Source organism: Mchenga conophoros, linkage group LG22, assembly GCF_057382185.1.
Source record: "Mchenga conophoros isolate Kocher_MC1m ecotype Shallow Benthic linkage group LG22, M_conophoros_male_GT1.1, whole genome shotgun sequence".
NCBI lineage: Eukaryota > Metazoa > Chordata > Actinopteri > Cichliformes > Cichlidae > Mchenga > Mchenga conophoros.
Window position 1 is genome coordinate 16,480,334 of NC_140546.1, and position 19,929 is coordinate 16,500,262.

The 19,929-nt window shown below is 34.8% G+C and overlaps 15 non-coding genes across 15 annotated transcripts; all 15 read right to left on the minus strand.

The window, feature by feature from the left end:
• Positions 1–695: 695 nt before the first annotated feature.
• trnah-gug (transfer RNA histidin (anticodon GUG)) lies at positions 696–767 on the minus strand. Its single transcript has one exon. It is a non-coding gene; the product is annotated as a tRNA-His (tRNA).
• A 905-nt stretch (positions 768–1,672) lies between these two features.
• trnah-gug (transfer RNA histidin (anticodon GUG)) lies at positions 1,673–1,744 on the minus strand. The gene has a single exon. It is a non-coding gene; the product is annotated as a tRNA-His (tRNA).
• A 2,280-nt stretch (positions 1,745–4,024) lies between these two features.
• trnah-gug (transfer RNA histidin (anticodon GUG)) lies at positions 4,025–4,096 on the minus strand. The gene has a single exon. It is a non-coding gene; the product is annotated as a tRNA-His (tRNA).
• A 1,792-nt stretch (positions 4,097–5,888) lies between these two features.
• trnah-gug (transfer RNA histidin (anticodon GUG)) lies at positions 5,889–5,960 on the minus strand. The gene has a single exon. It is a non-coding gene; the product is annotated as a tRNA-His (tRNA).
• Positions 5,961–6,491: 531 nt separating this feature from the next.
• Positions 6,492–6,563, minus strand: trnah-gug (transfer RNA histidin (anticodon GUG)). Its single transcript has one exon. It is a non-coding gene; the product is annotated as a tRNA-His (tRNA).
• A 1,188-nt stretch (positions 6,564–7,751) lies between these two features.
• Positions 7,752–7,823, minus strand: trnah-gug (transfer RNA histidin (anticodon GUG)). Its single transcript has one exon. It is a non-coding gene; the product is annotated as a tRNA-His (tRNA).
• A 1,160-nt stretch (positions 7,824–8,983) lies between these two features.
• trnah-gug (transfer RNA histidin (anticodon GUG)) lies at positions 8,984–9,055 on the minus strand. Its single transcript has one exon. It is a non-coding gene; the product is annotated as a tRNA-His (tRNA).
• A 1,267-nt stretch (positions 9,056–10,322) lies between these two features.
• trnah-gug (transfer RNA histidin (anticodon GUG)) lies at positions 10,323–10,394 on the minus strand. Its single transcript has one exon. It is a non-coding gene; the product is annotated as a tRNA-His (tRNA).
• A 553-nt stretch (positions 10,395–10,947) lies between these two features.
• On the minus strand, positions 10,948–11,019 carry trnah-gug (transfer RNA histidin (anticodon GUG)). The gene has a single exon. It is a non-coding gene; the product is annotated as a tRNA-His (tRNA).
• A 1,188-nt stretch (positions 11,020–12,207) lies between these two features.
• trnah-gug (transfer RNA histidin (anticodon GUG)) lies at positions 12,208–12,279 on the minus strand. The gene has a single exon. It is a non-coding gene; the product is annotated as a tRNA-His (tRNA).
• A 693-nt stretch (positions 12,280–12,972) lies between these two features.
• Positions 12,973–13,044, minus strand: trnah-gug (transfer RNA histidin (anticodon GUG)). The gene has a single exon. It is a non-coding gene; the product is annotated as a tRNA-His (tRNA).
• Positions 13,045–14,309: 1,265 nt separating this feature from the next.
• On the minus strand, positions 14,310–14,381 carry trnah-gug (transfer RNA histidin (anticodon GUG)). Its single transcript has one exon. It is a non-coding gene; the product is annotated as a tRNA-His (tRNA).
• A 1,253-nt stretch (positions 14,382–15,634) lies between these two features.
• On the minus strand, positions 15,635–15,706 carry trnah-gug (transfer RNA histidin (anticodon GUG)). The gene has a single exon. It is a non-coding gene; the product is annotated as a tRNA-His (tRNA).
• A 1,055-nt stretch (positions 15,707–16,761) lies between these two features.
• trnah-gug (transfer RNA histidin (anticodon GUG)) lies at positions 16,762–16,833 on the minus strand. Its single transcript has one exon. It is a non-coding gene; the product is annotated as a tRNA-His (tRNA).
• Positions 16,834–18,086: 1,253 nt separating this feature from the next.
• On the minus strand, positions 18,087–18,158 carry trnah-gug (transfer RNA histidin (anticodon GUG)). The gene has a single exon. It is a non-coding gene; the product is annotated as a tRNA-His (tRNA).
• Positions 18,159–19,929: the final 1,771 nt, after the last annotated feature.

The window sequence follows — 19,929 nt, forward strand, 5'->3', positions numbered from 1 at the left end:
GAATTTGAATGAAAACAATGGAATTTGAATGAAAACAATGGAAATAGCATGAAAACAACAGAATTTGAATGAAAACAACGGAATTTGAATGAAAACAATGGAATTTGAAAAAAACAACAGAATTTGAGAACAAACAATGGAATTCGAATAAAAAGAGTAGAATTAGAATGAAAACAAAAGCATTTGAATGAAAACAACGGAATTAGAATGTACAGAACAGAGTTTGAATCAAAACAACGGAAAACAACGGAATTAGAATAACAGAACAGAATTTGAATGAAAACAATGGAATTTGAATGAAAACAATGGAAATAGAATGAAAAGAACAGAATTTGAATGAAAACAATGGAAATTGAATGAAAACAACAGAATTTGAGAACAAACAATGGAATTCGAATAAAAAGAGTAGAATTAGAATGAAAACAAAAGCATTTGAATGAAAACAACGGAATTTGAATGAAAACAACGGAATTAGAATGAACAAAACATAATTTGAATGAAAACAATGGAAGTTTAAACTCTGTTGTAAAAATGAAAAAAAAAAACTGGTTGATGAGTTCACAGGTAAGGTAAGGAAAAGCTGGTTATGTTAAGAAATTTGATTGGGCAATCCAGTACCAACAATGAAAAAAATCATGCCTGTAATCATTCACGCTGACCTGCTACAATTACTTGCTCTGCAATCACAACCAAATTGCCGTGACCCGGATTCGAACCGGGGTTGCTGCGGCCACAACGCAGAGTACTAACCACTATACGATCACGGCTGGCACGCTAGGTCATGCTGTCAGTTGCAGTCTGTATCTTGCAGTTGTCTCACTCCACTATATATACTTGAACAGTAACCTGTACGATGCGAACAGCAGATATTATTTACCGTCAGAACACCAGATGTCTCTGTGTAATTGCAGATGCTTTTACTGTGCCACGTGCATAAATGTGCGCATCGTTCACACATCAGATTCATATGAAGAACAAACGCATAATACAGACTGTAACTGCAGCCGCGTGTCGCTTCTGTTTGAACATCTGTCCCAACCACTTTTTCCACATTAAAACAAACAACAGAATTTGAATCAAAACAATGGAAATAGAATGAAAAGAACAGAATTTGAATGAAAACAACGGAATTTCAATGAAAACAACAGAATTTGAATGAAAACAATGGAATTTGAATCAAAACAATGGAAATAGAATGAAAAGAACAGAATTTGAATGAAAACAACGGAATTTGAATGAAAACAACAGAATTTGAATGAAAACAACGGAATTTGAATGAAAACAACAGAATTTGAATGAAAACAATGGAATTTGAAAAAAACAACAGAATTTGAGAACAAACAATGGAATTGGAATAAAAAGAGTAGAATTAGAATGAAAACAAAAGCATTTGAATGAAAACAACGGAATTTAAATGAAAACAATGGAATTTGAATGAAAACAACGGAATTAGAATGAACAAAACAGAATTTGAATGAAAACAACGGAAGTTTAAACTGTGTTGTAAAAATGAAAAAAAAAACTGGTTGATGAGTTCACAGGTAAGGTAAGGAAAAGCTGGTTATGTTAAGAAATTTGATTGGGCAATCCAGTACCAACAATGAAAAAAATCATGCCTGTATTCATTCACGCTGACCTGCTACAATTACTTGCTCTGCAATCACAACCATGCTGCCGTGACCCGGATTCGAACCGGGGTTGCTGCGGCCACAACGCAGAGTACTAACCACTATACGATCACGGCTGGCGCGCTGGATTATGCTGTCAGTTGCAGTCTGTATCTTGCAGTTGTCTCAGTCCACTATATATACTTGAACAGTGACCTGTACGATGCGCAAAAGAACAGCAGACATTATTTACCGTCAGAACGCCAGATGTCTCTGTGTTAATGCAGATGCTTTTACTGTGCCACGTGCATAAATGTGCGCATCGTTCACACATCAGATTCATATGAAGGACAAACGCATAATACAGACTGTAACTGCAGCCGCGTGTCGCTTCTGTTTGAACATCTGTCACAACCACTTTTTCCACATTAAAACAAACAACAGAATTTGAATGAAAACAACGGAATTTAAATGAAAACAACAGAATTTGAATGAAAACAACGGAATTTGAATGAAAACAACGGAATTTGAATGAAAACAATGGGATTTGAATGAAAACAACAGAATTCGAATCAAAACAATGGAATTTGAATGAAAACAATGGAATTTGAATGAAAACAATGGAAATAGAATGAAAAGAACAGAATTTGAATGAAAACAACGGAATTTGAATGAAAACAACAGAATTTGAATGAAAACAATGGAATTTGAAAAAAACAACAGAATTTGAGAACAAACAATGGAATTCGAATAAAAAGAGTAGAATTAGAATGAAAACAAAAGCATTTGAATGAAAACAACGGAATTAGAATGTACAGAACAGAGTTTGAATCAAAACAACGGAAAACAACGGAATTAGAATAACAGAACAGAATTTGAATGAAAACAATGGAATTTGAATGAAAACAATGGAAATAGAATGAAAAGAACAGAATTTGAATGAAAACAATGGAAATTGAATGAAAACAACAGAATTTGAGAACAAACAATGGAATTCGAATAAAAAGAGTAGAATTAGAATGAAAACAAAAGCATTTGAATGAAAACAACGGAATTTGAATGAAAACAACGGAATTAGAATGAACAAAACAGAATTTGAATGAAAACAATGGAAGTTTAAACTCTGTTGTAAAAATGAAAAAAAAAAACTGGTTGATGAGTTCACAGGTAAGGTAAGGAAAAGCTGGTTATGTTAAGAAATTTGATTGGGCAATCCAGTACCAACAATGAAAAAAATCATGCCTGTAATCATTCACGCTGACCTGCTACAATTACTTGCTCTGCAATCACAACCAAACTGCCGTGACCCGGATTCGAACCTGGGTTGCTGTGGCCACAACGCAGAGTACTAACCACTATACGATCACGGCTGGCACGCTAGGTCATGCTGTCAGTTGCAGTCCGTATCTTGCAGTTGTCTCACTCCACTATATATACTTGAACAGTAACCTGTACGATGCGAACAGCAGATATTATTTACCGTCAGAACACCAGATGTCTCTGTGTAATTGCAGATGCTTTTACTGTGCCACGTGCATAAATGTGCGCATCGTTCACACATCAGATTCATATGAAGAACAAACGCATAATACAGACTGTAACTGCAGCCGCGTGTCGCTTCTGTTTGAACATCTGTCCCAACCACTTTTTCCACATTAAAACAAACAACAGAATTTGAATCAAAACAATGGAAATTGAATGAAAACAATGGAATTTGAATGTACAGAACAGAGTTTGAATCAAAACAATGGAAAACAACGGAATTAGAATAACAGAACAGAATTTGAATGAAAACAATGGAATTTGAATGAAAACAATGGAAATAGAATGAAAAGAACAGAATTTGAATGAAAACAACGGAATTTAAATGAAAACAACAGAATTTGAATGAAAACAACGGAATTTGAATGAAAACAATGGAATTTGAATGAAAACAATGGAAATAGAATGAAAAGAACAGAATTTGAATGAAAACAACGGAATTTGAATGAAAACAACAGAATTTGAATGAAAACAACGGAATTTGAATGAAAACAACAGAATTTGAATGAAAACAATGGAATTTGAAAAAAACAACAGAATTTGAGAACAAACAATGGAATTGGAATAAAAAGAGTAGAATTAGAATGAAAACAAAAGCATTTGAATGAAAACAACGGAATTTAAATGAAAACAATGGAATTTGAATGAAAACAACGGAATTAGAATGAACAAAACAGAATTTGAATGAAAACAACAGAAGTTTAAACTCTGTTGTAAAAATGAAAAAAAAACTGGTTGATGAGTTCACAGGTAAGGTAAGGAAAAGCTGGTTATGTTAAGAAATTTGATTGGGCAATCCAGTACCAACAATGAAAAAAATCATGCCTGTATTCATTCACGCTGACCTGCTACAATTACTTGCTCTGCAATCACACTGCCGTGACCCGGATTCGAACCGGGGTTGCTGCGGCCACAACGCAGAGTACTAACCACTATACGATCACGGCTGGCGCGTTGGATTATGCTGTCAGTTGCAGTCTGTATCTTGCAGTTGTCTCACTCCACTATATATACTTGAACAGTGACCTGTACGATGCGCAAAAGAACAGCAGACATTATTTACCGTCAGAACGCCAGATGTCTCTGTGTTAATGCAGATGCTTTTACTGTGCCACGTGCATAAATGTGCGCATCGTTCACACATCAGATTCATATGAAGGACAAACGCATAATACAGACTGTAACTGCAGCCGCGTGTCGCTTCTGTTTGAACATCTGTCACAACCACTTTTTCCACATTAAAACAAACAACAGAATTTGAATGAAAACAACGGAATTTGAATGAAAACAATGGAAGTTTAAACTCTGTTGTAAAAATGAAAAAAAAAAACTGGTTGATGAGTTCACAGGTAAGGTAAGGAAAAGCTGGTTATGTTAAGAAATTTGATTGGGCAATCCAGTACCAACAATGAAAAAAATCATGCCTGTAATCATTCACGCTGACCTGCTACAATTACTTGCTCTGCAATCACAACCAAACTGCCGTGACCCGGATTCGAACCTGGGTTGCTGCGGCCACAACGCAGAGTACTAACCACTATACGATCACGGCTGGCACGCTAGGTCATGCTGTCAGTTGCAGTCTGTATCTTGCAGTTGTCTCACTCCACTATATATACTTGAACAGTAACCTGTACGATGCGAACAGCAGATATTATTTACCGTCAGAACACCAGATGTCTCTGTGTAATTGCAGATGCTTTTACTGTGCCACGTGCATAAATGTGCGCATCGTTCACACATCAGATTCATATGAAGAACAAACGCATAATACAGACTGTAACTGCAGCCGCGTGTCGCTTCTGTTTGAACATCTGTCCCAACCACTTTTTCCACATTAAAACAAACAACAGAATTTGAATCAAAACAATGGAAATTGAATGAAAACAATGGAATTTGAATGTACAGAACAGAGTTTGAATCAAAACAATGGAAAACAACGGAATTAGAATAACAGAACAGAATTTGAATGAAAACAATGGAATTTGAATGAAAACAATGGAAATAGAATGAAAAGAACAGAATTTGAATGAAAACAACGGAATTTAAATGAAAACAACAGAATTTGAATGAAAACAACGGAATTTGAATGAAAACAATGGAATTTGAATGAAAACAATGGAAATAGAATGAAAAGAACAGAATTTGAATGAAAACAACGGAATTTGAATGAAAACAACAGAATTTGAATGAAAACAACGGAATTTGAATGAAAACAACAGAATTTGAATGAAAACAATGGAATTTGAATGAAAACAATGGAAATAGAATGAAAAGAACAGAATTTGAATGAAAACAACGGAATTTGAATGAAAACAACAGAATTTGAATGAAAACAACGGAATTTGAATGAAAACAACAGAATTTGAATGAAAACAATGGAATTTGAAAAAAACAACAGAATTTGAGAACAAACAATGGAATTGGAATAAAAAGAGTAGAATTAGAATGAAAACAAAAGCATTTGAATGAAAACAACGGAATTTAAATGAAAACAATGGAATTTGAATGAAAACAACGGAATTAGAATGAACAAAACAGAATTTGAATGAAAACAACAGAAGTTTAAACTCTGTTGTAAAAATGAAAAAAAAACTGGTTGATGAGTTCACAGGTAAGGTAAGGAAAAGCTGGTTATGTTAAGAAATTTGATTGGGCAATCCAGTACCAACAATGAAAAAAATCATGCCTGTATTCATTCACGCTGACCTGCTACAATTACTTGCTCTGCAATCACACTGCCGTGACCCGGATTCGAACCGGGGTTGCTGCGGCCACAACGCAGAGTACTAACCACTATACGATCACGGCTGGCGCGTTGGATTATGCTGTCAGTTGCAGTCTGTATCTTGCAGTTGTCTCACTCCACTATATATACTTGAACAGTGACCTGTACGATGCGCAAAAGAACAGCAGACATTATTTACCGTCAGAACGCCAGATGTCTCTGTGTTAATGCAGATGCTTTTACTGTGCCACGTGCATAAATGTGCGCATCGTTCACACATCAGATTCATATGAAGGACAAACGCATAATACAGACTGTAACTGCAGCCGCGTGTCGCTTCTGTTTGAACATCTGTCACAACCACTTTTTCCACATTAAAACAAACAACAGAATTTGAATGAAAACAACGGAATTTGAATGAAAACAATGGAAGTTTAAACTCTGTTGTAAAAATGAAAAAAAAAAACTGGTTGATGAGTTCACAGGTAAGGTAAGGAAAAGCTGGTTATGTTAAGAAATTTGATTGGGCAATCCAGTACCAACAATGAAAAAGCATGCCTGTAATCATTCACGCTGACCTGCTACAATTACTTGCTCTGCAATCACAACCAAACTGCCGTGACCCGGATTCGAACCGGGGTTGCTGCGGCCACAACGCAGAGTACTAACCACTATACGATCACGGCTGGCACGCTAGGTCATGCTGTCAGTTGCAGTCTGTATCTTGCAGTTGTCTCACTCCACTATATATACTTGAACAGTAACCTGTACGATGCGAACAGCAGATATTATTTACCGTCAGAACACCAGATGTCTCTGTGTAATTGCAGATGCTTTTACTGTGCCACGTGCATAAATGTGCGCATCGTTCACACATCAGATTCATATGAAGAACAAACGCATAATACAGACTGTAACTGCAGCCGCGTGTCGCTTCTGTTTGAACATCTGTCCCAACCACTTTTTCCACATTAAAACAAACAACGGAATTTGAATCAAAACAATGGAAATTGAATGAAAACAACGGAATTTGAATGTACAGAACAGAGTTTGAATCAAAACAATGGAAAACAACGGAATTAGAATAACAGAACAGAATTTGAATGAAAACAATGGAATTTGAATGAAAACAATGGAAATAGAATGAAAAGAACAGAATTTGAATGAAAACAATGGAAATAGAATGAAAACAACAGAATTTGAATGAAAACAACGGAATTTGAATGAAAACAACGGAATTTGAATGAAAACAATGGGATTTGAATGAAAACAACAGAATTTGAATCAAAACAATGGAAATAGAATGAAAAGAACAGAATTTGAATGAAAACAACGGAATTTCAATGAAAACAACAGAATTTGAATGAAAACAATGGAATTTGAATGAAAACAATGGAAATAGAATGAAAAGAACAGAATTTGAATGAAAACAACGGAATTTGAATGAAAACAACAGAATTTGAATGAAAACGACGGAATTTGAATGAAAACAACAGAATTTGAATGAAAACAATGGAATTTGAAAAAAACAACAGAATTTGAGAACAAACAATGGAATTGGAATAAAAAGAGTAGAATTAGAATGAAAACAAAAGCATTTGAATGGAAACAACGGAATTTAAATGAAAACAATGGAATTTGAATGAAAACAACGGAATTAGAATGAACAAAACAGAATTTGAATGAAAACAACGGAAGTTTAAACTGTGTTGTAAAAATGAAAAAAAAAACTGGTTGATGAGTTCACAGGTAAGGTAAGGAAAAGCTGGTTATGTTAAGAAATTTGATTGGGCAATCCAGTACCAACAATGAAAAAAATCATGCCTGTATTCATTCACGCTGACCTGCTACAATTACTTGCTCTGCAATCACACTGCCGTGACCCGGATTCGAACCGGGGTTGCTGCGGCCACAACGCAGAGTACTAACCACTATACGATCACGGCTGGCGCGTTGGATTATGCTGTCAGTTGCAGTCTGTATCTTGCAGTTGTCTCAGTCCACTATATATACTTGAACAGTGACCTGTACGATGCGCAAAAGAACAGCAGACATTATTTACCGTCAGAACGCCAGATGTCTCTGTGTTAATGCAGATGCTTTTACTGTGCCACGTGCATAAATGTGCGCATCGTTCACACATCAGATTCATATGAAGGACAAACGCATAATACAGACTGTAACTGCAGCCGCGTGTCGCTTCTGTTTGAACATCTGTCACAACCACTTTTTCCACATTAAAACAAACAACAGAATTTGAATGAAAACAACGGAATTTAAATGAAAACAACAGAATTTGAATGAAAACAACGGAATTTGAATGAAAACAACGGAATTTGAATGAAAACAATGGGATTTGAATGAAAACAACAGAATTCGAATCAAAACAATGGAATTTGAATGAAAACAATGGAATTTGAATGAAAACAATGGAAATAGAATGAAAAGAACAGAATTTGAATGAAAACAACGGAATTTGAATGAAAACAACAGAATTTGAATGAAAACAATGGAATTTGAAAAAAACAACAGAATTTGAGAACAAACAATGGAATTGGAATAAAAAGAGTAGAATTAGAATGAAAACAAAAGCATTTGAATGAAAACAACGGAATTAGAATGTACAGAACAGAGTTTGAATCAAAACAACGGAAAACAACGGAATTAGAATAACAGAACAGAATTTGAATGAAAACAATGGAATTTGAATGAAAACAATGGAAATAGAATGAAAAGAACAGAATTTGAATGAAAACAATGGAAATTGAATGAAAACAACAGAATTTGAGAACAAACAATGGAATTCGAATAAAAAGAGTAGAATTAGAATGAAAACAAAAGCATTTGAATGAAAACAACGGAATTTGAATGAAAACAACGGAATTAGAATGAACAAAACATAATTTGAATGAAAACAATGGAAGTTTAAACTCTGTTGTAAAAATGAAAAAAAAAACTGGTTGATGAGTTCACAGGTAAGGTAAGGAAAAGCTGGTTATGTTAAGAAATTTGATTGGGCAATCCAGTACCAACAATGAAAAAAATCATGCCTGTAATCATTCACGCTGACCTGCTACAATTACTTGCTCTGCAATCACAACCAAACTGCCGTGACCCGGATTCGAACCGGGGTTGCTGCGGCCACAACGCAGAGTACTAACCACTATACGATCACGGCTGGCACGCTAGGTCATGCTGTCAGTTGCAGTCTGTATCTTGCAGTTGTCTCACTCCACTATATATACTTGAACAGTAACCTGTACGATGCGAACAGCAGATATTATTTACCGTCAGAACACCAGATGTCTCTGTGTAATTGCAGATGCTTTTACTGTGCCACGTGCATAAATGTGCGCATTGTTCACACATCAGATTCATATGAAGAACAAACGCATAATACAGACTGTAACTGCAGCCGCGTGTCGCTTCTGTTTGAACATCTGTCCCAACCACTTTTTCCACATTAAAACAAACAACAGAATTTGAATCAAAACAATGGAAATTGAATGAAAACAACGGAATTTGAATGTACAGAACAGAGTTTGAATCAAAACAATGGAAAACAACGGAATTAGAATAACAGAACAGAATTTGAATGAAAACAATGGAATTTGAATGAAAACAATGGAAATAGAATGAAAAGAACAGAATTTGAATGAAAACAACGGAATTTAAATGAAAACAACAGAATTTGAATGAAAACAACGGAATTTGAATGAAAACAACGGAATTTGAATGAAAACAATGGGATTTGAATGAAAACAACAGAATTCGAATCAAAACAATGGAATTTGAATGAAAACAATGGAATTTGAATGAAAACAATGGAAATAGAATGAAAAGAACAGAATTTGAATGAAAACAACGGAATTTGAATGAAAACAACAGAATTTGAATGAAAACAACGGAATTTGAATGAAAACAACAGAATTTGAATGAAAACAATGGAATTTGAATGAAAACAATGGAAATAGAATGAAAAGAACAGAATTTGAATGAAAACAACGGAATTTGAATGAAAACAACAGAATTTGAATGAAAACAACGGAATTTGAATGAAAACAACAGAATTTGAATGAAAACAATGGAATTTGAAAAAAACAACAGAATTTGAGAACAAACAATGGAATTGGAATAAAAAGAGTAGAATTAGAATGAAAACAAAAGCATTTGAATGAAAACAACGGAATTTAAATGAAAACAATGGAATTTGAATGAAAACAACGGAATTAGAATGAACAAAACAGAATTTGAATGAAAACAACGGAAGTTTAAACTCTGTTGTAAAAATGAAAAAAAAACTGGTTGATGAGTTCACAGGTAAGGTAAGGAAAAGCTGGTTATGTTAAGAAATTTGATTGGGCAATCCAGTACCAACAATGAAAAAAATCATGCCTGTATTCATTCACGCTGACCTGCTACAATTACTTGCTCTGCAATCACACTGCCGTGACCCGGATTCGAACCGGGGTTGCTGCGGCCACAACGCAGAGTACTAACCACTATACGATCACGGCTGGCGCGCTGGATTATGCTGTCAGTTGCAGTCTGTATCTTGCAGTTGTCTCACTCCACTATATATACTTGAACAGTGACCTGTACGATGCGCAAAAGAACAGCAGACATTATTTACCGTCAGAACGCCAGATGTCTCTGTGTTAATGCAGATGCTTTTACTGTGCCACGTGCATAAATGTGCGCATCGTTCACACATCAGATTCATATGAAGGACAAACGCATAATACAGACTGTAACTGCAGCCGCGTGTCGCTTCTGTTTGAACATCTGTCACAACCACTTTTTCCACATTAAAACAAACAACAGAATTTGAATGAAAACAACGGAATTTGAATGAACAAAACATAATTTGAATGAAAACAATGGAAGTTTAAACTCTGTTGTAAAAATGAAAAAAAAAAACTGGTTGATGAGTTCACAGGTAAGGTAAGGAAAAGCTGGTTATGTTAAGAAATTTGATTGGGCAATCCAGTACCAACAATGAAAAAAATCATGCCTGTAATCATTCACGCTGACCTGCTACAATTACTTGCTCTGCAATCACAACCAAACTGCCGTGACCCGGATTCGAACCGGGGTTGCTGCGGCCACAACGCAGAGTACTAACCACTATACGATCACGGCTGGCACGCTAGGTCATGCTGTCAGTTGCAGTCTGTATCTTGCAGTTGTCTCACTCCACTATATATACTTGAACAGTAACCTGTACGATGCGAACAGCAGATATTATTTACCGTCAGAACACCAGATGTCTCTGTGTAATTGCAGATGCTTTTACTGTGCCACGTGCATAAATGTGCGCATCGTTCACACATCAGATTCATATGAAGAACAAACGCATAATACAGACTGTAACTGCAGCCGCGTGTCGCTTCTGTTTGAACATCTGTCCCAACCACTTTTTCCACATTAAAACAAACAACAGAATTTGAATCAAAACAATGGAAATTGAATGAAAACAACGGAATTTGAATGTACAGAACAGAGTTTGAATCAAAACAATGGAAAACAACGGAATTAGAATAACAGAACAGAATTTGAATGAAAACAATGGAATTTGAATGAAAACAATGGAAATAGAATGAAAAGAACAGAATTTGAATGAAAACAACGGAATTTAAATGAAAACAACAGAATTTGAATGAAAACAACGGAATTTGAATGAAAACAACGGAATTTGAATGAAAACAATGGGATTTGAAATGAAAACAACAGAATTCGAATCAAAACAATGGAATTTGAATGAAAACAATGGAATTTGAATGAAAACAATGGAAATAGAATGAAAAGAACAGAATTTGAATGAAAACAACGGAATTTGAATGAAAACAACAGAATTTGAATGAAAACAATGGAATTTGAATGAAAACAATGGAAATAGAATGAAAAGAACAGAATTTGAATGAAAACAACGGAATTTGAATGAAAACAACAGAATTTGAATGAAAACGACGGAATTTGAATGAAAACAACAGAATTTGAATGAAAACAATGGAATTTGAAAAAAACAACAGAATTTGAGAACAAACAATGGAATTGGAATAAAAAGAGTAGAATTAGAATGAAAACAAAAGCATTTGAATGAAAACAACGGAATTTAAATGAAAACAATGGAATTTGAATGAAAACAACGGAAGTTTAAACTCTGTTGTAAAAATGAGAAAAAAACTGGTTGATGAGTTCACAGGTAAGGTAAGGAAAAGCTGGTTATGTTAAGAAATTTGATTGGGCAATCCAGTACCAACAATAAAAAAAATCATGCCTGTATTCATTCACGCTGACCTGCTACAATTACTTGCTCTGCAATCACACTGCCGTGACCCGGATTCGAACCGGGGTTGCTGCGGCCACAACGCAGAGTACTAACCACTATACGATCACGGCTGGCGCGCTGGATTATGCTGTCAGTTGCAGTCTGTATCTTGCAGTTGTCTCACTCCACTATATATACTTGAACAGTGACCTGTACGATGCGCAAAAGAACAGCAGATATTATTTACCGTCAGAACACCAGATGTCTCTGTGTTAATGCAGATGCTTTTACTGTGCCACGTGCATAAATGTGCGCATCGTTCACACATCAGATTCATATGAAGGACAAACGCATAATACAGACTGTAACTGCAGCCGCGTGTCGCTTCTGTTTGAACATCTGTCACAACCACTTTTTCCACATTAAAACAAACAACAGAATTTGAATGAAAACAACGGAATTTGAATGAAAACAATGGAATTTGAATGAAAACAACAGAATTTGAGAACAAACAATGGAATTGGAATAAAAAGAGTAGAATTAGAATGAAAACAAAAGCATTTGAATGAAAACAACGGAATTTGAATGAAAACAACGGAATTAGAATGAACAAAACAGAATTTGAATGAAAACAATGGAAGTTTAAACTCTGTTGTAAAAATGAAAAAAAAAAACTGGTTGATGAGTTCACAGGTAAGGTAAGGAAAAGCTGGTTATGTTAAGAAATTTGATTGGGCAATCCAGTACCAACAATGAAAAAAATCATGCCTGTAATCATTCACGCTGACCTGCTACAATTACTTGCTCTGCAATCACAACCAAACTGCCGTGACCCGGATTCGAACCGGGGTTGCTGCGGCCACAACGCAGAGTACTAACCACTATACGATCACGGCTGGCACGCTAGGTCATGCTGTCAGTTGCAGTCTGTATCTTGCAGTTGTCTCACTCCACTATATATACTTGAACAGTAACCTGTACGATGCGAACAGCAGATATTATTTACCGTCAGAACACCAGATGTCTCTGTGTAATTGCAGATGCTTTTACTGTGCCACGTGCATAAATGTGCGCATCGTTCACACATCAGATTCATATGAAGAACAAACGCATAATACAGACTGTAACTGCAGCCGCGTGTCGCTTCTGTTTGAACATCTGTCCCAACCACTTTTTCCACATTAAAACAAACAACAGAATTTGAATCAAAACAATGGAAATTGAATGAAAACAACGGAATTTGAATGAAAACAACGGAATTAGAATGTACAGAACAGAGTTTGAATCAAAACAACGGAAAACAACGGAATTAGAATAACAGAACAGAATTTGAATGAAAACAATGGAATTTGAATGAAAACAATGGAAATAGAATGAAAACAACGGAATTTGAATGAAAACAACAGAATTCGAATCAAAACAATGGAATTTGAATGAAAACAATGGAATTTGAATGAAAACAATGGAAATAGAATGAAAAGAACAGAATTTGAATGAAAAGAACAGAATTTGAATGAAAACAACGGAATTTGAATGAAAACAACAGAATTTGAATGAAAACAATGGAATTTGAAAAAAACAACAGAATTTGAGAACAAACAATGGAATTGGAATAAAAAGAGTAGAATTAGAATGAAAACAAAAGCATTTGAATGAAAACAACGGAATTAGAATGTACAGAACAGAGTTTGAATCAAAACAACGGAAAACAACGGAATTAGAATAACAGAACAGAATTTGAATGAAAACAATGGAATTTGAATGAAAACAATGGAAATAGAATGAAAAGAACAGAATTTGAATGAAAACAATGGAAATTGAATGAAAACAACAGAATTTGAGAACAAACAATGGAATTCGAATAAAAAGAGTAGAATTAGAATGAAAACAAAAGCATTTGAATGAAAACAACGGAATTTGAATGAAAACAACGGAATTAGAATGAACAAAACAGAATTTGAATGAAAACAATGGAAGTTTAAACTCTGTTGTAAAAATGAAAAAAAAAAAACTGGTTGATGAGTTCACAGGTAAGGTAAGGAAAAGCTGGTTATGTTAAGAAATTTGATTGGGCAATCCAGTACCAACAATGAAAAAAATCATGCCTGTAATCATTCACGCTGACCTGCTACAATTACTTGCTCTGCAATCACAACCAAACTGCCGTGACCCGGATTCGAACCGGGGTTGCTGCGGCCACAACGCAGAGTACTAACCACTATACGATCACGGCTGGCACGCTAGGTCATGCTGTCAGTTGCAGTCTGTATCTTGCAGTTGTCTCACTCCACTATATATACTTGAACAGTAACCTGTACGATGCGAACAGCAGATATTATTTACCGTCAGAACACCAGATGTCTCTGTGTAATTGCAGATGCTTTTACTGTGCCACGTGCATAAATGTGCGCATCGTTCACACATCAGATTCATATGAAGAACAAACGCATAATACAGACTGTAACTGCAGCCGCGTGTCGCTTCTGTTTGAACATCTGTCCCAACCACTTTTTCCACATTAAAACAAACAACAGAATTTGAATCAAAACAATGGAAATTGAATGAAAACAACGGAATTTGAATGTACAGAACAGAGTTTGAATCAAAACAATGGAAAACAACGGAATTAGAATAACAGAACAGAATTTGAATGAAAACAATGGAATTTGAATGAAAACAATGGAAATAGAATGAAAAGAACAGAATTTGAATGAAAACAACGGAATTTAAATGAAAACAACAGAATTTGAATGAAAACAACGGAATTTGAATGAAAACAACGGAATTTGAATGAAAACAATGGGATTTGAATGAAAACAACAGAATTCGAATCAAAACAATGGAATTTGAATGAAAACAATGGAATTTGAATGAAAACAATGGAAATAGAATGAAAAGAACAGAATTTGAATGAAAACAATGGAAATTGAATGAAAACAACGGAATTTGAATGAAAACAACAGAATTTGAATGAAAACAATGGACTTTGAATGAAAACAATGGAAATAGAATGAAAAGAACAGAATTTGAATGAAAACAACGGAATTTGAATGAAAACAACAGAATTTGAATGAAAACAACGGAATTTGAATGAAAACAACAGAATTTGAATGAAAACAATGGAATTTGAAAAAAACAACAGAATTTGAGAACAAACAATGGAATTGGAATAAAAAGAGTAGAATTAGAATGAAAACAAAAGCATTTGAATGAAAACAACGGAATTTAAATGAAAACAATGGAATTTGAATGAAAACAACGGAATTAGAATGAACAAAACAGAATTTGAATGAAAACAACGGAAGTTTAAACTCTGTTGTAAAAATGAAAAAAAACTGGTTGATGAGTTCACAGGTAAGGTAAGGAAAAGCTGGTTATGTTAAGAAATTTGATTGGGCAATCCAGTACCAACAATGAAAAAAAATCATGCCTGTAATCATTCACGTTGACCAGCTACAATTACTTGCTCTGCAATCACAACCACACTGCCGTGACCCGGATTCGAACCGGGGTTGCTGCGGCCACAACGCAGAGTACTAACCACTATACGATCACGGCTGGCGCGCTGGATTATTCTGTCAGTTGCAGTCTGTATCTTGCAGTTGTCTCACTCCACTATATATACTTGAACAGTGACCTGTACGATGCGAACAGCAGATATTATTTACCGTCAGAACACCAGATGTCTCTGTGTAATTGCAGATGCTTTTACTGTGCCACGTGCATAAATGTGCGCATCGTTCACACATCAGATTCATATGAAGAACAAACGCATAATACAGACTGTAACTGCAGCCGCGTGTCGCTTCTGTTTGAACATCAGTCCCAACCACCTTTTCCACATTAAAACAAACAACAGAATTAGAATGAAAACAACGGAATTTGAATGAAAACAACAGAATTCGAATCAAAACAATGGAATTTGAATGAAAACAATGGAATTTGAATGAAAACAATGGAAATAGAATGAAAACAACAGAATTTGAATGAAAACAACGGAATTTGAATGAAAACAATGGAATTTGAAAAAAACAACAGAATTTGAGAACAAACAATGGAATTCGAATAAAAAGAGTAGAATTAGAATGAAAACAAAAGCATTTGAATGAAAACAACGGAATTAGAATGTACAGAACAGAGTTTGAATCAAAACAACGGAAAACAACGGAATTAGAATAACAGAACAGAATTTGAATGAAAACAGTGGAATTTGAATGAAAACAATGGAAATAGAATGAAAAGAACAGAATTTGAATGAAAACAATGGAAATTGAATGAAAACAACAGAATTTGAGAACAAACAATGGAATTCGAATAAAAAGAGTAGAATTAGAATGAAAACAAAAGCATTTGAATGAAAACAACGGAATTTGAATGAAAACAACGGAATTAGAATGAACAAAACATAATTTGAATGAAAACAATGGAAGTTTAAACTCTGTTGTAAAAATGAAAAAAAAAAACTGGTTGATGAGTTCACAGGTAAGGTAAGGAAAAGCTGGTTATGTTAAGAAATTTGATTGGGCAATCCAGTACCAACAATGAAAAAAATCATGCCTGTAATCATTCACGCTGACCTGCTACAATTACTTGCTCTGCAATCACAACCAAACTGCCGTGACCCGGATTCGAACCGGGGTTGCTGCGGCCACAACGCAGAGTACTAACCACTATACGATCACAGCTGGCACGCTAGGTCATGCTGTCAGTTGCAGTCTGTATCTTGCAGTTGTCTCACTCCACTATATATACTTGAACAGTAACCTGTACGATGCGAACAGCAGATATTATTTACCGTCAGAACACCAGATGTCTCTGTGTAATTGCAGATGCTTTTACTGTGCCACGTGCATAAATGTGCGCATCGTTCACACATCAGATTCATATGAAGAACAAACGCATAATACAGACTGTAACTGCAGCCGCGTGTCGCTTCTGTTTGAACATCTGTCCCAACCACTTTTTCCACATTAAAACAAACAACAGAATTAGAATCAAAACAATGGAAATTGAATGAAAACAACGGAATTTGAATGTACAGAACAGAGTTTGAATCAAAACAATGGAAAACAACGGAATTAGAATAACAGAACAGAATTTGAATGAAAACAATGGAATTTGAATGAAAACAATGGAAATAGAATGAAAAGAACAGAATTTGAATGAAAACAACGGAATTTAAATGAAAACAACAGAATTTGAATGAAAACAACGGAATTTGAATGAAAACAACGGAATTTGAATGAAAACAATGGGATTTGAATGAAAACAACAGAATTCGAATCAAAACAATGGAATTTGAATGAAAACAATGGAATTTGAATGAAAACAATGGAAATAGAATGAAAAGAACAGAATTTGAATGAAAACAATGGAAATTGAATGAAAACAACGGAATTTGAATGAAAACAACAGAATTTGAATGAAAACAATGGACTTTGAATGAAAACAATGGAAATAGAATGAAAAGAACAGAATTTGAATGAAAACAACGGAATTTGAATGAAAACAACAGAATTTGAATGAAAACAACGGAATTTGAATGAAAACAACAGAATTTGAATGAAAACAATGGAATTTGAAAAAAACAACAGAATTTGAGAACAAACAATGGAATTGGAATAAAAAGAGTAGAATTAGAATGAAAACAAAAGCATTTGAATGAAAACAACGGAATTTAAATGAAAACAATGGAATTTGAATGAAAACAACGGAATTAGAATGAACAAAACAGAATTTGAATGAAAACAACGGAAGTTTAAACTCTGTTGTAAAAATGAAAAAAAACTGGTTGATGAGTTCACAGGTAAGGTAAGGAAAAGCTGGTTATGTTAAGAAATTTGATTGGGCAATCCAGTACCAACAATGAAAAAAAATCATGCCTGTAATCATTCACGTTGACCAGCTACAATTACTTGCTCTGCAATCACAACCACACTGCCGTGACCCGGATTCGAACCGGGGTTGCTGCGGCCACAACGCAGAGTACTAACCACTATACGATCACGGCTGGCGCGCTGGATTATTCTGTCAGTTGCAGTCTGTATCTTGCAGTTGTCTCACTCCACTATATATACTTGAACAGTGACCTGTACGATGCGAACAGCAGATATTATTTACCGTCAGAACACCAGATGTCTCTGTGTAATTGCAGATGCTTTTACTGTGCCACGTGCATAAATGTGCGCATCGTTCACACATCAGATTCATATGAAGAACAAACGCATAATACAGACTGTAACTGCAGCCGCGTGTCGCTTCTGTTTGAACATCAGTCCCAACCACCTTTTCCACATTAAAACAAACAACAGAATTAGAATGAAAACAACGGAATTTGAATGAAAACAACGGAATTAGAATGAACAGAACAGAATTGGAAAAAAAAAATGGAAATAGAATGAAAAGAACAAAATTTGAATGAAAACAATGGAAGTTTAAAACAAACAACAGAATTAGAATGAAAACAACAGAATTTGAGAACAAACAATAGAATTTGAATAAAAAGAATAGAATTAGAATGAAAACAATGGAATTTGAATGAAAACAACAGAATTTGAATGAAAACAATGGAATTTGAATGAAAACAACAGAATTTGAGAACAAACAATGGAATTTGAATAAAAAGCGTAGAATTAGAATGAAAACAAAAGAATTTGAATGAAAACAATGGAAGTTTAAACTCTGTTGTAAAAATGAAAAAAACTGGTTGATGAGTTCACAGGTAAGGTAAGGAAAAGCTGTTTACGTTAAGAAATTTGATTGGGCAATGCAGTGCCAATAATGAAATAACATCACTGTACTCATTCAAGTTGACCTGCAGCCTGTGTGACTACAATTTCTTGCTCTGCAATCACAACCATGCTGCCGTGACCCAGATTCGAACCGGGGTTGCTGCGGCCACAACGCAGAGAATGAACAGAACAGAATTTGAATCAAAAAATGGAAACAGAATGAAAAGAACAGAATTTGAGAACAAACAATGGAATTTGAATAAAAAGCGTAGAATTAGAATGAAAAGAACAGAATTTGAATGAAAACAACGGAATTTGAATGAAAACAACAGAATTTGAGAACAAACAATGGAATTTGAATAAAAAGAGTAGAATTAGAATGAAAACAAAAGAATTTGAATGAAAAAAATGGAATTTGAATGAAAACAACAGAATTTGAATGAAAACAATGGAGGAATTTAGGGTTTAATAATTTAATTGTTGAATAATTTAGGAGCATTTTAGGACTTTTTGGGGGTTTTGGTCATTTGGATATGGTAAAACTGAAACTGTTATTTTTATGTTAAGGTTAAAGGATTAAAGTGAACTGAATCCTGTTTAGAAGATACAATGCCGGTTTTTCAAAGCTGTGTACAAATCTTAGAGGGAAATTGTGGGACACGTTGACAAAAAGAAATCCTTTGGGGAAAATTAGTGAGGGTTGAAGGAGGAGAACAGGTTTGATTTCTTTTTGATGTCTAGAAGAAGTGGTTATAATGTAGGCTTACATACAGATATTACATAGATTTATTTTTAGGATAAAGGGGAGAGCTTATAAATAGAAATGATTTTTATACATATTGCATTTTGTGCCTTTAAAGGAGTTGTGGCTCAATTCGTCTCTTGAGGGTCACGAGCCTTTGGCTAGCGCTATGATTAGCCAATCTACTGTGAGGATGATATGAGTTAATAAAGGATTGCACACGCTTACAGACACAGAGTCCAGAAACACACATGACAGTATTGATTCCAGGCAAAAGGCCTAAAATTCATTTAGCTTTTAACTGAACT